This window comes from Achroia grisella, unplaced genomic scaffold (genome assembly GCF_030625045.1).
Source record: "Achroia grisella isolate CSIRO2021 unplaced genomic scaffold, CSIRO_AGI_Agris_v1 utg483, whole genome shotgun sequence".
In the NCBI taxonomy this organism is placed as follows: domain Eukaryota; kingdom Metazoa; phylum Arthropoda; class Insecta; order Lepidoptera; family Pyralidae; genus Achroia; species Achroia grisella.
Window position 1 is genome coordinate 1609679 of NW_026712886.1, and position 14651 is coordinate 1624329.

The following is a 14651-nucleotide window of genomic DNA, read 5'->3' on the forward strand; positions in this document are numbered from 1 at the left end:
GCGAGAATCAGTATAGAAACCGCTACGCACACAATCTTTGTTCAATCAGATAACATGGTCAGTGCTTGAATTTTTAGTTAGATATCTTCTACAAAAACTTTATTATCATTTATAAATTCTTCAATATAATATAGTATATAATAATATAATCTTCTTTATAATAAGCTTCTTTACAAAGAAAATATTTTATAACACATTTGTATTTTTTTCTGGCAAATTGCGTTTAGACTCAGGCAGTTTGTAGAATATAATAATTACAGTAGAACTAACTAATCTAAATATATATAAGTCAAATGACTGACGCAGTGATCTATCAACACACAGCCCAAATCTTTTACTCAAATTTTTTACAAATCTATACATATAAATGAAATTGGAGTCTGTTTGTAATATTGAAATAACCGTTTTTACTACATACATATGAATATAAAGACGGCACATTTTTCTTTTCTGCTGTGCAGTAGTCAAAATTTGAAGATCTCAATTTTATTTTATGCAAATGAGCCGGTAACTGCTCATATCCCATACGAAGCCTATTAATCATTGTAATCTATCTTCTAGATGGTTCCTTTAATTTGAAATACTATAATTTTCTCAAAATTTCTTTCTATCAAAATAAGTCTCTACTGGACATTCCATTATAATATATTCTCGATCTGCGTTTTCTGCTGTGCAGCAGTCACAATTTTATTTTATGCAAATGAGCCGGAAACTGTACATGTCTTCTAGATGGTTCCTTTAATTTGAAATACTATAATTTTCTCAAAATTTCTTTCTATCAAAATAAGTCTCTACAAACCAAATGCTGGACATTCCATTATAATATATTCTCGATCTGCGTTTTCTGCTGTGCAGTAGTCACAATTTTATTTTATGCAAATGAGCTGGAAACTGCCCATGTCTTCTAGATGGTTCCTTTAATTTGAAATACTATAATTTTCTCAAAATTTCTTTCTATCAAAATAAGTCTCTGCAAACCAAATGTTGAACATTCCATTATAATATGTTGTAGATCTGCGTTTCTGCTGTGCAGCAGTCACAATTTTATTTTATGCAAATGAGCCAGAAACTGCCCATGTCTTCTAGATGGTTCCTTTAATTTGAAGTCCTTGGTTTTCTAAAAAAATCTTTAAAAAAAAAGATTTTTAATAAAATAATAATTGTGAACGGAGCGGGTTCCAGTCACAATATTTATACGGATTCCAGTACTTTAAGTGCACACATGGCAATAAATAGATTATGTTTGCTGCCACTAATTCGTGTTTATAGTAGTTTAAACAACTAAATGTTGTGTGTGGAATCAGTGGCGATCATTAGTGAGGGTTCAGTATGTTGCGGATTAGTCGCCCCATTAAATAAACGCCAGGGAGCATCCCTCGTGTACCAGGAGCCCATGGTGTTTAAAGAGATAATGGTGGCAATCAATTTCGTCTCGTCTTATATTTACGTAGGATGTAATTATGTTAGTTAGGAGATTTAGTTTCCAAGTTGGCGACAGTGGTTTAGTAGTTTAGCGCACCTTACTTCTGATGATCGCGGGTTCGACTCTCCGCGCGATAAAAACAATAGTTTTAGTGTTGTGTGAATTGTCTTGTTGGAACTAAATGTTATATATTATAGTATTACTAGCTACCCACCCCAGCTTCGCCCGGATGTACATGTATTATACATATAAACCTTCCTCCAAAATAATTCTATCTATTAAAAAACTTCGCTTCAAAATCCGTTACTTAGTTTTAAAGATTTAAGCATACATAGGGACGAACAGACAGCAACAGCGACTTTGTTTTATACTATGTAATAACACAGATAATATAATATTACATAGTAATAATAACTTTGAGGTGTAAATGATGGACGTGTTTGGATTGCTTATACCTGCTAGCTCTAGTGGACATAGAAAATAGCAGGTCATAAAATGTTCGTAATGAATTTATATTGACAATAATTATTGTTATAAAGTAAAATATTTATTCTTGGATGTTTTCATGCCCACGTAACTTAACAAGACCGTGAAGACGATGCCCTAACTTCTGAATATCAATTAACTCATTAGAAAGGGATAATTGAAATTCAGAACGAAGTTCAGCTTTTCATTTGAAACTTGTTCGAAAATTTTCACTAAAATTTCAAATAAATAATCTTTCTAATTAATACTTTGACACAAATAAACTAATATTTTTCACTTAATGGCAAATGGTTTCGAATGAAAAATGGAAGTGTTCAAAATGTAAATCGTCGTCCACGTGGAATTTAACTTTATTTTTCTAACATAAAAGTAGCCTAAGTTACTTCTTATTACATCAGCTACCTGCCAATAAAAGTCCCGTCAAAATCGGCCCTGACATTTGAGAGATTAGCCGGAACACACAGACTGACAGACAAAAATTGTTACAAAAAATGTTATTTTGGTATATGTACCGTATTTATATTCATATGCATGTGGTAAAAACGGCTATTTCAATTTTACTAACAGACACTCCAGTTTTATGTATATGCTTAAATCTTTAAAACAATAATGACGTGAATTCTAACAGTAGGTTAGAATTCACGTCATTATTGTAGAAAAAATCCGATATTTTAAAAATATATTAAAAGAAGGTAGTTTGTTTTTAGTACTAATGAAGTACCCGATGTAAGGATTATTACGAATATTGTAAATAGCGCCATCTAGTATTTATAGACCAACCTACTACACTGACTTTGGTCTATAAATACGGAGGTCGGTATTTGAATGATTCTCTTTCGTTGCGTGAACCGCGGCATTCAGTCAACGAGCGCAGAGCGTGCCAGTTGTGTTTTGGATATTAAAGTGAATTGTATTAGCAATGGGTTTATTCCGGTATTAGTTGGGCTTGGGGGGAAGCTGCAAGTAGTGAAGGTGAGTGTTAATGCATTCTAAAAGGGCCTTTTAAACCTACACCCGTGTCACAAGTCACGGGCGCTACTTGGGGTTTCCCTTGCGGTAGCCGACTTCAAAGCCTCAGTCGTTCATCTTATTTAGTGCTTCTTACACTACGAACGGATTTTGAAGCAGTTTTTATAATAGATAGTTTGATTCTAAAGGAAGGTTTATATATATAACACATGTACACCCGGGCGAAGCCGGGACGAGTAGTTAGTATCCAATAAAACAAATATATCACAATAAAATGAGACTAACATATCAAGCAGCCTATACGGCGCAATAATATAAACAAAATCCACCGTTCTGAAAAACAGCTACGTCAGAAGCTCCTCAATAGATTGCTAAGACCAAATATTTAACCTCTAAATAATTGGAATCCCCTTCAAATCAAATTATAATAGAATTATGTTGCGGTACGCTGATAACAAAATTGTAAGTCTAAAACCAAGTTAACACCTTTATTAAAGGATAGTATTACAAAAACAAGTCGACAGGGGAAAGTTTACTGAATCTATTAAGTATCCATAATGCCACAAAGTGTACGCTAAATTCAAACCGGGGTTCTAACAAAATGGGACCCAAAAACAATTTGGCCTTAATTCTGAAACAGCCTTTGGAGCTTCTTATCGCTACTTAATTTGTTGGGGAGTTGAACGGTACGATATCACGATTGAGAGAGCCTACATCCGGTTTCTATAATGTTTTCCGGGACCCAATACAAGTGCGTTCAAGTGAGAGTGAAGCTTTAATATCAGATACACATTAGGACGAGTGGGCATGGCAATAGTTGTTCATGCACTGAAATTTCATTTAATGTTAGACATAGACACCTATATAAAAATACATTGTAAATAAACTGGCTTTAAAAAAAAAAGTAATTCATTTGAGTTTCTTGCCAGTTCTTCTCAATTGGATCTATATACCGAACTGGACGGTAGGGAAAAAATAAAATTATAATGTAAAAATTTGACGTTTATAAGCGGCTAAAATGTCCTACAAGAATAAATGACTTTTGAATTTGAATTTGAATTTGAATGTTTTATGATATACTAGCTGCGCCCGCGGTTTCGGCTGCCTAAAATTTATAGCCTATATGTTATTCTAATGCATAAGCTATATTACTGTGAAGTTTCATCAAAATCCATTTAGTAGTTTTTGAGTGAAAGAATAACAAATATTCATCCATACTCCATCTTAATGATATTATAAACGCGAAAGTGTGTGAGTATGGATGTTTGTTACTCTTTCAAGCTAAAACTACTGAAGGGATTTTGATGAAACTTCATAGTAATATAGCTTATGCATTAGAATAACACATAGGCTATACTCGTATTTCATATTGAAATTGATACACTGAAATTTAACGCGGGTAAAATCGCAGGCACATCTAGTTTTATTATAAACGCGAAAGTTTGTGAGTATGGATGAATGTTTGTTACTCTTTCACGCAAAAACTACTGAACGGATTTTAATGAAACTTTACATTAATATAGCTTATATGTTAGAATAATATAGGTAGCATTTCATGCGGATGAAACCGCGGCTCAGCTAGTTATGTTCATAAAGGAAGAGTTAGTTTGTATTCACACAAAATGTTAAAAAGGTAACGCTGAACAACATTAATTTAAAAGAGCAACACGCAAGTATTTTGTTCATTCTTGTGATGAGTCTGCGTTCGGAATGTAAATGAAATTATACGCAAAGATTTTAGTATCGGGCATGCAAACTCACGATCTAACAAGATCTAAGCTACGATCCTATCAGTGTAAGTGATTTACTCCCCCGACTTACCCCCAAAAAGTACTTTCTGGAATAAAATTTCAGGTCGACAACAAAAGCAACTTTGTTTGTGAATTTTAATTTTTGATTGATTTTCTGGTGAAGAAACTCACACACTTCTAAGTCAGACTGTTTTAAATTGACTGGAAGACATCTCTTTTAGATACATCCTCCGTTGCTAACAATAGTTTTAATATTGTATTTAAAAGTACAATAAATAATACCATATTCTGCTCACTCCAAATTTGAATTTAAAAGTAAATCAGTATTATTGTAAACATGTACAACATTTATTTGAAAAGAATACGAGCTGAGTTTCTTGTCAGTTCTTCTCATCTCGGAATCATTCCGAACTGACGGTAGATTTGACATACCATAAGTCTGTAATAGACCTACATGAATAAAGATATTTTGAATTTCGAATTTGAATTTGAACTCGTCCTCTCCTCTCCTCTCTTCTCTTCCGTTTGATATGCCCAACACGGTCCATAATTGATGATTGAATTTAACTACTTACCAACTGTTTACTGGAAAATTATGGAATGCAAAACTTGAATATGGCCTTTTTGAGTATGGGCTATGTACACAGAGTACTTTACTCATACCTTTTTTTTTTATTTTTGTATCTGTATTGTATTGTTGACTGACCAATGTAATTGTGTATCTTCTTTTTATTACAGTGCCTTGTATGTATGTGCCTTTATCTATACATATAAATAAAACTGGATTCTCTGTTTGTAATATTGAAATAACCGATATTGAAATAATTTTTACTACATGCATATGAATATAAATACGGTACATACACCAAAATATTTTTTTTACAATTTTTCTCTGTCTGTTTGTTCCGGCTAATCTCTGAAATGGCTGGACCGATTTTGACGGGACTTTTTTTGGCAGGTAGCCAATATAATGAGTTACTTTTTATTTTAGAAAAATTCTTTTGATTTGATTCTTTTTCCGCACATGGAGTACTGCTCTCATCTTTGGGCAGGAGCACCTGGATACCAGCTCGGTCCTTTTGACTCGGTTCAGAGACGTGCTATGAGAATTGTCGATGATCCCAATCTCTCAAACGGTATCGAACCACTTAGCTTGAGGCGAGACTTCGCATCGCTATGTGTGTTCTATCGTATATACAACGGACTGTTCCGATGAATTGTTTGACATGATGCCTACGGCTACCTTTTACCATTGCACCGCTCGCTATCGACAAGGAATTCATCCCCACACGCTGGAACCTAAGTGGTCTCGGACAGTGCGGTTTCAGAGGAGCTTCCTCCCGCGTAAACTTTAGATTGTGGAATGAACTACCTGTCGAGATTTTCTCGAGAGACTACAGCATGGGGTTTTTCAAGAAGGGTATATTAAAGTTTCTTAAGAGTCGGCAACGCGTATGTGACACCCTTGATGTTTTAGGCGTCCATAGGGTGCGGTAACCGTTTACCATCAGAGGGGCCGTATGCTTGTTTGCCACCTACGTGGTATAAAAAAAACAAACGTACGAAAAATTACGTTATGTTCCTAGTAGCTAAAAGCTAGTATAGGCTATAATATCATGCAGGTAAAACCGCTGACACAGCTAGTTAATAAATAAATTTAACCATGCAATGTTCGCACCATTACGCTCTAGAGGTAGTAAACAATTTTAAATACTTTTAAGAGTTCTTAGAGTTTCCTTGTATGTATGTGGACGTCTTTATGATGATGATGATATAAGATACCGCCTTTTGCTCGCATATTTTTATATCTGGATTCTTTTTTGTAATATAAAGAGTTATTGAATTATTATTATTATTATTACATGAATGTTTAATATAAATACAAAACACTGTGACTATATCTCAGTGTAGTAGATACTTGAAAAAAATAAAGCAGTTATTTTTTACAGATTTTTCTCTGTCTGTTTGTTACAACAAAATCTACAAAACACTGACTCAGTGTAGTAGATATTTTGAAAAGAATACAAGGGTTTTTTTTTAAGTAGGTTTGATAGGTGCAACAATATAATGAGTTCAGTGTTTTATTTTGAAAAGAAAAAATTCTTTGATTTGATTCTGTGTGCCTAGTGTAGTGTACTGCTCTCTAAAGAGTTTGATAGGGCAACAAACGCATACAAAACACTGTCACTACTAACTCAGTGTCGGTACTTGAAAAGAATTTTTACTCGCTACACCTCCTCAGCAGATGCTGTGTGCCTGTAGTGAATTGTCTAAAGAGTTTGATGTTACAAATCTCTCAAAACACTGTATCGAACCAGTGTAGTAGATACTTGAAAAGAGCAGTTTTCTTCGCTACACCTCCAAGCAGATGCTGTGTGCTAGTAAGTAAAAACAAACACATACAAAACACTGTCACTATGTAGTAGATAGTATATACAACAGGACTGTTCCTAGAATGCTGTGTGACAGTGATGCCTCTAAAGAGTTTGATAGGTGTACAACAATCGCATACAAAACGCTGTCACTACTAACTCAGTCGAGTAGATACTTGAAAAGAATTCATCCCCACACGCTAGCAGAACCTAGTAAGTGTGTCTCAGGTGTTACAACAAACGCATACAAAACACTGTCACTACTAACTCAGTGTAGTAGATACTTGAAAAGAATACAAGCAGTTTTCTTCGCTACACCTCCAAGAATGCTGTGTGCCTGTCGAGATTTTCTCGAGAGACTATAGCTTGGGGTTTTTCAAGAAGGTTATATTAAGGTTTCTTCCAAGCAGATGCTCTGTGCAACGTAAGTATGTAATCCCCCTTGATGTTTTAGGCGCATCCTATCACTATATCCAAATGTAGTAGATAGTTGAAAAGAAACCGTATACCATCAGATGCTGGTGCCTAGTAAGTATGTTTGATTTGCATACAAAACTCTGTCCTACAGTGTAGTAAAAAAAAACGAAAAATTACGTTAAGTTCCTAGTAGCTAAAAGCTAGTATAGGCTATAATATCATTTAACCATGCAATGTTCGCACCATTACGCTCTAGAGGTAGTAAACAATTTTAAATACTTTTAAGAGTTCTTAGAGTTTCATGAGAGTAAGAGATCGATTGGGGGAGGCCTATGTCAAGCAGTGGACGTCTTCCGGGCTGCGATGATGATGATGAAGAGATCGCTTTGAGCGATAAGACCGCCTTTTGCTCGCATATTTTTATATCTTTCTTTTTTGTTATTTTTATTTTTATGCACAATAAAGAGTTTTTATTATTACTTTGAATGTTTAATATCACTCACAACAAACACATACAAAACACTGTGACTATATCTTAGTGTTGTAGATACTTGAAAAGAATACAGGCAGTTTTCTTCGCTACACCTCAAAGCAGATGCTGTGTGCCTAGTAAGTAGTTGTAATCCTTTCTAAACTTCAAGAGTTTGATAGGTGCACAACAAATGCATACAAAACACTATCACTATATCCAAATGTAGTAGATAGTTGAAAAGAATACAAGCAGTTTTCTTCGCTACACCTCCAAGCAGATGCTGTGTGCCTAGTAAGTAGGTGTTTGATAGGTGTACAACAAACGCATACAAAACACTGTCACTAACTCAGTGTAGTAGATAGTTGAAAAGAATACAAGCAGTTTTCTTCGCTACACCTCCAAGCAGATGCTGTGTGCCTAGTAAGTAGGTGTTTGATAGGTGTACAACAAACGCATACAAACTAACTCAGTGTAGTAGATAGTTGAAAAGAATACAAGCAGTTTTCTTCGCTACACCTCCAAGCAGATGCTGTGTGCCTAGTAAGTAGGTGTTTGATAGGTGTACAACAAACGCATACAAAACACTGTCACTAACTCAGTGTAGTAGATAGTTGAAAAGAATACAAGCAGTTTTCTTCGCTACACCTCCAAGCAGATGCTCTGTGCCTAGTAAGTAGGTGTAATCCCTTCTAAACTTCAAGAGTTTGATAGGTGCACGAGCGGGGAATTTATAACGTAAACCCACTGAGTGCTTCAAAGTTACAAGCTCTATATGTTTATATATAAAGTACTTGCTGGGAAATACAACACTATCGCATACTGATCAAAATTTCTGTACTTTGTGCCCATCATTCTGTATAAAGGAAGATTTAAATGCGACTGAATGTACACTATGGTCATTGCAATATTCATTTAGATAGATGAAAAATTTACGATAACTGTACTCGTACGTCCGCGTGCAATTTAACTTTATTTTTATTAAATAAAAGTTGCCGAAGTTACTCCTTATTACATCGGCTACCTTCGTCAAAAAAGTTTCGTCAAAATCGGTCCCGCCATTTCAGAGATTAGCCAGAACAAACAGACAGACAAAAATTGTAAAAAATGTTATTTTGGTGTATGTACCATATTTACATTCATATGCATTTAGTAAAAAACTGACTGTTTGTTCAATGTTATAAAACGGTCACTCCAATTTTATTTATATGTATAAATTAAGAAGATTTTAGGTGATTTTTAAATATAGCATGTGATTGAATTTGTTATTCAACCAGTCGGATTGGGTTGACTGATGAATAGAATTTGTAGAAATTCTTACTAGTTTTTCTAATTTTTATCACAAACTTATTATTACACTAGCTTTTGCCCGCGGCCTCGCTCGCGTTTATTTATCCCTTTAGGGGTGGAATTTATCAAAATCCTTTCTTAAGTCATCGGTCCACCTTGCTGGAGGCGTTCCCACGCTGCATCTTCCGGTTCGAGGTCGTCAGTCGAGGACTTTATTGTCCCAACGGGCATCTGTCCTACGAGCTATGTGCCCTGCCCATTGCCACTTCAGTGTCACAATTATAATCTATAGATAGTAATATCACACTTTCATTAACAATCAACGATTAATTTCCGAATTACATACAAATGGACCTGGAGCGAAATTAATTAATTGACATTGAAGCAACTTAATGATTTCTGTTACGACAAAATTTATGTAAACCCAATAAACGTTTATATAAATTCACTGGAATAATAGTACCAATCCAGCTGCTAATGAAATATTCATATTTCAAGCAGACAAATTTAGTAATTAATCCTATAATTGGTTCTACTACGCTGAATAAATGAGTAACTATTTCTAAATAATAAATTTGTATAACAACTAGTTCTGCCCGTGGTTTCACTGCGTGACATTTGTAGCCTATGTTTAACACAATTTACTATAGAGGGCACTACAATAAAACACACAACTATTTACACTGCGTATAATACACTGTTGGCCGTACTTCACCGGACGTTATAGGGCGAGTGCAGATGGAATAGAATAGAATAGAATAGAAAATCATTTATTCACATTGAAGCGTACATTTTTTCGTTACCGCCGTGCGTGTTGCTCTTTTAAATAATTTATTAAAATTTTTAAGTTTAAGTGTGTGAATACAAACCACAATTAGCACTAATTCTATTAAAAAAATAATATTGAATATATAACCAACTGGTTAAACAATTGATGAAATCAGTCATAGTGATTAGAGCAGACCAGTCCCTACAAGCAGCCGTTCACGAGTATGACGGATGAGCCAGCCATCACTGCGCTCGACCATATTTTAGGGAGCCCAATGACCCGGCCCACCACGCCGCCACAAGTCTGGACATGTTAGTGAGCATGACTACTCAAAACACTAGACTACGTCAAAGCTACTTACAATTGCTATCTGATAGTTATAGTATTCACATTTTACATAAGAATGCATGCGGCAATCAATACAAAAACCGCTACGCTTTCATATTTCTAAAATCAATCAATTAAATCAAGAAAGCAATGAGAAAATTAAATTATAACGTTGTATGCTAATAAACTAGTTATTTACTTGATATGTTGTCGTCTATGATGATGGCACTCCAAACCCGCGGAAGGACTTATGGAGCGGCTGAAGGCCAACTCCTGCCTGACGGATACGACTTTAGTGTGAGGGCACCACTGGGGTTTCGAACCTCGGCTCAGGCCGTCGTAATTACGATCCCCGTTTGTATTGGACGGGGGATCGATCGGAGGCAAAAAAAAACTAATACAATTCCAGTACATGGGTTGGGACAAAAATCAAACCTTAGCGCGTTTAAATTTTTCCACTAGCGCCATCTAGTATCATAGATGAGAAAACTTAGTAATTTAAACAGCCTATGTAGTGAGTTATTCTGATGTATAAACTATGTTACAGTAAAGTTTCATGAAAATCCGTTCATAATTTTTTTTTTCGTCGTGGTGATCTTTGGGGGATGCCTATGTCCAGCAGTGGACGTCTTCCGGGCTGCAATGATGATGATGATGATGAGTTTTGGCGTGAAAGAGTAACAAACATTCATCCATAGTCACAAACTTTCGCGTTTATAATATTAGTAACATAATAATAATATCTCAAAATAATCCACAACGCCATCTAGTCCCAAGCTATGGAGAGCTCACGTTATGGGTACTAGACAACTAAACAAAAACCATATATATATTATATCAATATGTGGGTAGTTACAATACCCAGATCGATACAAACAATCATAATCATGACTACAAACGTTTGTAGGGAGGAATCGAACCCGTAACCATCTGAAAGGCGATGTGTTAACCACTAGCCCACCGAGACCGTTAATTAAAAAACAATATAACTGTTTAAGTATTTAATGAAAGAATTTTACACGTAGGTTTAGTAGAGTTCTGTAGATTCTATTCTATTTTATACTAGATATAGAATAGAATAGAATAGAAAAACATTTATTCAAATAAACTTATTTTAAGCACTTTTGAATAGTCATAGTTATCATTCTTTTAATCTACCGCTCATTCGGAAAGCTGTCTCATCACAAGAAGAACGAGCGAGAAACTTGCGTGTTGCTCTTTTAAATAATCATTGTAATTTTACATTTGCAATTTGAAACGTAAGAATACAAATATTATTATCGTGCGGAGAATAGAAAACCATTTATTCAAATAAACATACATTGAAGCAGTTTTGAATAGTAATCACATTTTTTTTAACCAACCGATTGATAAATAAATTGGTACGAGGATTCGAACCCGCTGCTATCGGAATTAGGGCGGTGTGTTAACTGCAACACAGAGGCCGTCAATATAAATACGCACTAATGAGTGCACCTGAACTTTGCTCGAGTGTGTGACGGTACAATTATGTTGACATAGTAGCTAACCACAAAATATAACCATACCAACAATTATGGAATTACAAACAGTCCTGAAATATAAACCGTGTATTTTATACATAAAGTCTAAAATCGCTTTATCTAGCGTACACGTATACCTCGACGGTTTAGCGGTTTAGCACACCGACTTACTTCCGAGTCACGAGTTCGAATCCTCGTACCAATTCATTTATCGATTATGATTACGACTGTTTGATTTGATCTGGATATTCCTGGTACGCATGTATATACAGAAATGTGTTTGGTTTAGCTGATATAATGAATACTTTTATATTAGAAAAATCAACTTAAATTTGTACAGTTAGTTTTCATATTTAAAGACTAGCTGTACACGCGACTTCGTCCGCTTGAAATTTAACTTTATTTTTCTAAAATAAAATAAGTCAAAATAAGTCAAAGAAAACCAATACATAAAAAACATACTCATGAATACAAATCTTTGTACCGTAGAATCCAACCCGCTACCATTGAAAAAAGACGCGCTGTATTAACCGCTAGACAGTCGAGACCGTTTATGTATGTCTCCCATGCATAATGCATCATGTAATATGATAATATTTATATTAAGTTCGCGGAGTAATAAGCCGAGATGCTCACTCCTGGCCTTATATTGTAAGACAATTTTGTCATGCGCCAAGAAAACAAAGACACCATATTTTCAAATAAGAACAAAATATTGATATTGAGTTAGTCGTTGCGTTATGGAATTGCTTCTGCTTTTCTCTGCGAGGACACAATAATAATTCATTTTGTTTCATTATATACCAATCAATATGTACATTGTACCAGCAATTTCTACTTCTATTTTATATTGAAGGTAAACAGAGAAAGGGATGGTTGATAAATGATACGTTAGATCCTATCGCTAGCAATGTACCATGTCAGCTTGATTTTCATGCATGATAATCATATCATGGAAATCATTACTGGTTAATTCAAAATAGAATAGAATAGAATAGAAATATATCTTTATTCAGATAAAATTAATACAAGCACTTTTGAATAGTAAATTTTTTTTTATTCTACCGCTCATTCCGAACGCAGACTCATCACAAGAAGAATGAGCAAGAAACTTGGGTGTTGCTCTTTTAAATAAAAATTGTTCGAAGTAAATACACATGAACAAGGGTTAGGCATGCGACAATTAATATAGGAAATGCTATGCTCTCAATCTTTGTTCAATTAGATAACATTGTCAGCGCTATGAATTTTATGTTAGTAAGTATTAACATATTAGTCCAGTAAAATTTTAAATTAGTCATGATATGACCAGTTTTGGCACAATATATAGATATATAAGTCCGCAAATACGTGATGTCAATGTCAATGTAGGTTGGACTCCATTTTCCACAATTGGCCTCTCATTCGGGCCGTTGTGCGTGTAGAGCCAGGCTACTGACGTAACCAGCCAAGCTCCTCCCAGAAGCGCAGAAGTCTCCTGGTGTCTTCGCAGGCTTCTCGGAGCGACCTCATCGTTCCGAGGATTTGATTGCGTTGTGTGGTCACTGCTTAGGATTACGTGAGCGGCCGTTTCCTCGGCTACAAAGCAGCCCCGGCATAGGGGACTGTCCATAGCACCTATTGTGTACAAATGTCTGTTTAAGGGACAGTGGCCCGTCATTGTCCCTATCATTGTTTTTATGTTATGCCTGTCCAGATTTATTAGGCGTTTTGTCATTCGTTGATTTTTTCACCGCAAATACGTGAATAGTATTCATAATAATATTCGAAAAGAAATTTTGATTTAAGTTGACGGGAAAGGGGTGAAAATAAGGGGTGATAAACGCTTTTTTTTTCAAAATAACTCGGTAACGATAAGAAATATGAAAAAATGTTTCAAATAAAAGTTGTAGAGAATAAAAATCTGCACAAAACAGGTCCTCTTAATTTTTTCATTATCTGATGTTGTTGCCACAAAAATATAAGTTATAACAACAAAAATAATTTCTCCGGACAAAACAGCGCCATCTAGTCCTAAACTAAACTTTTGATGGCAAAAATTAAATTTCATTAAATGCAACTGGGGAATATCCAAGATAATATAATTATAGTTTTTGTGAGAATACGATCTTAATAGTAATTAAAATCAGAGATTCCAGACTTGTTTATTTTATGAAAATGGTAAAATAGATTCGTTTGATTATGCGTATGCGATCATTAGATAATTTCAATCTGAACCATAACGATCGTTTTGTCTCTTACCCGCTAAAATCCCGACGTCGCAGTGTTACCAGTTTCAAAAATATATTTCGGGCCACGCATTAAAAAAACTATGCCTGAACAAAAATAATAAATAGTGATAATAATAACAAAATAAAGCACATATAAGTATAATCACAAATTTATACAATTGGTAACAAATTGTTTTTTTATTCCAATATTCTATTTAGCTTTATGCAAAGGAAATATTCCAATAAACTGCTGAATTCATTTGAATAATTTACATAAAAAATATATACATAAACTTGACGCACAAGGTGAAGAATGATTTTGGCAAAGGAATTGTTTTTTAACAGTTATGTTTACTGAAACTTTGTCAATTTTAAACCGATCGGGCTGAGACTTTTTATGCATAAAGCTACTATGACGTAGGCATCCACTAAGAAAGGATTTTGATAAATTCCACCGCTAAGGTGATATATTAACGCGAGCGAAGCCGCGGGCAAAAGCTAGTTATATATAAACGTTTCTCTTGAATCACTCTATCTATTAAAAAAAACAGCTTCAAAGTCGCGTAGTTTTTAAGATTTAAGCATACATAGCGACGAACAGACAGCGACAACGACAGCTACTATAATGTAGGCATCCCCTAAGAAAGAATTTTGATAAATTCCACC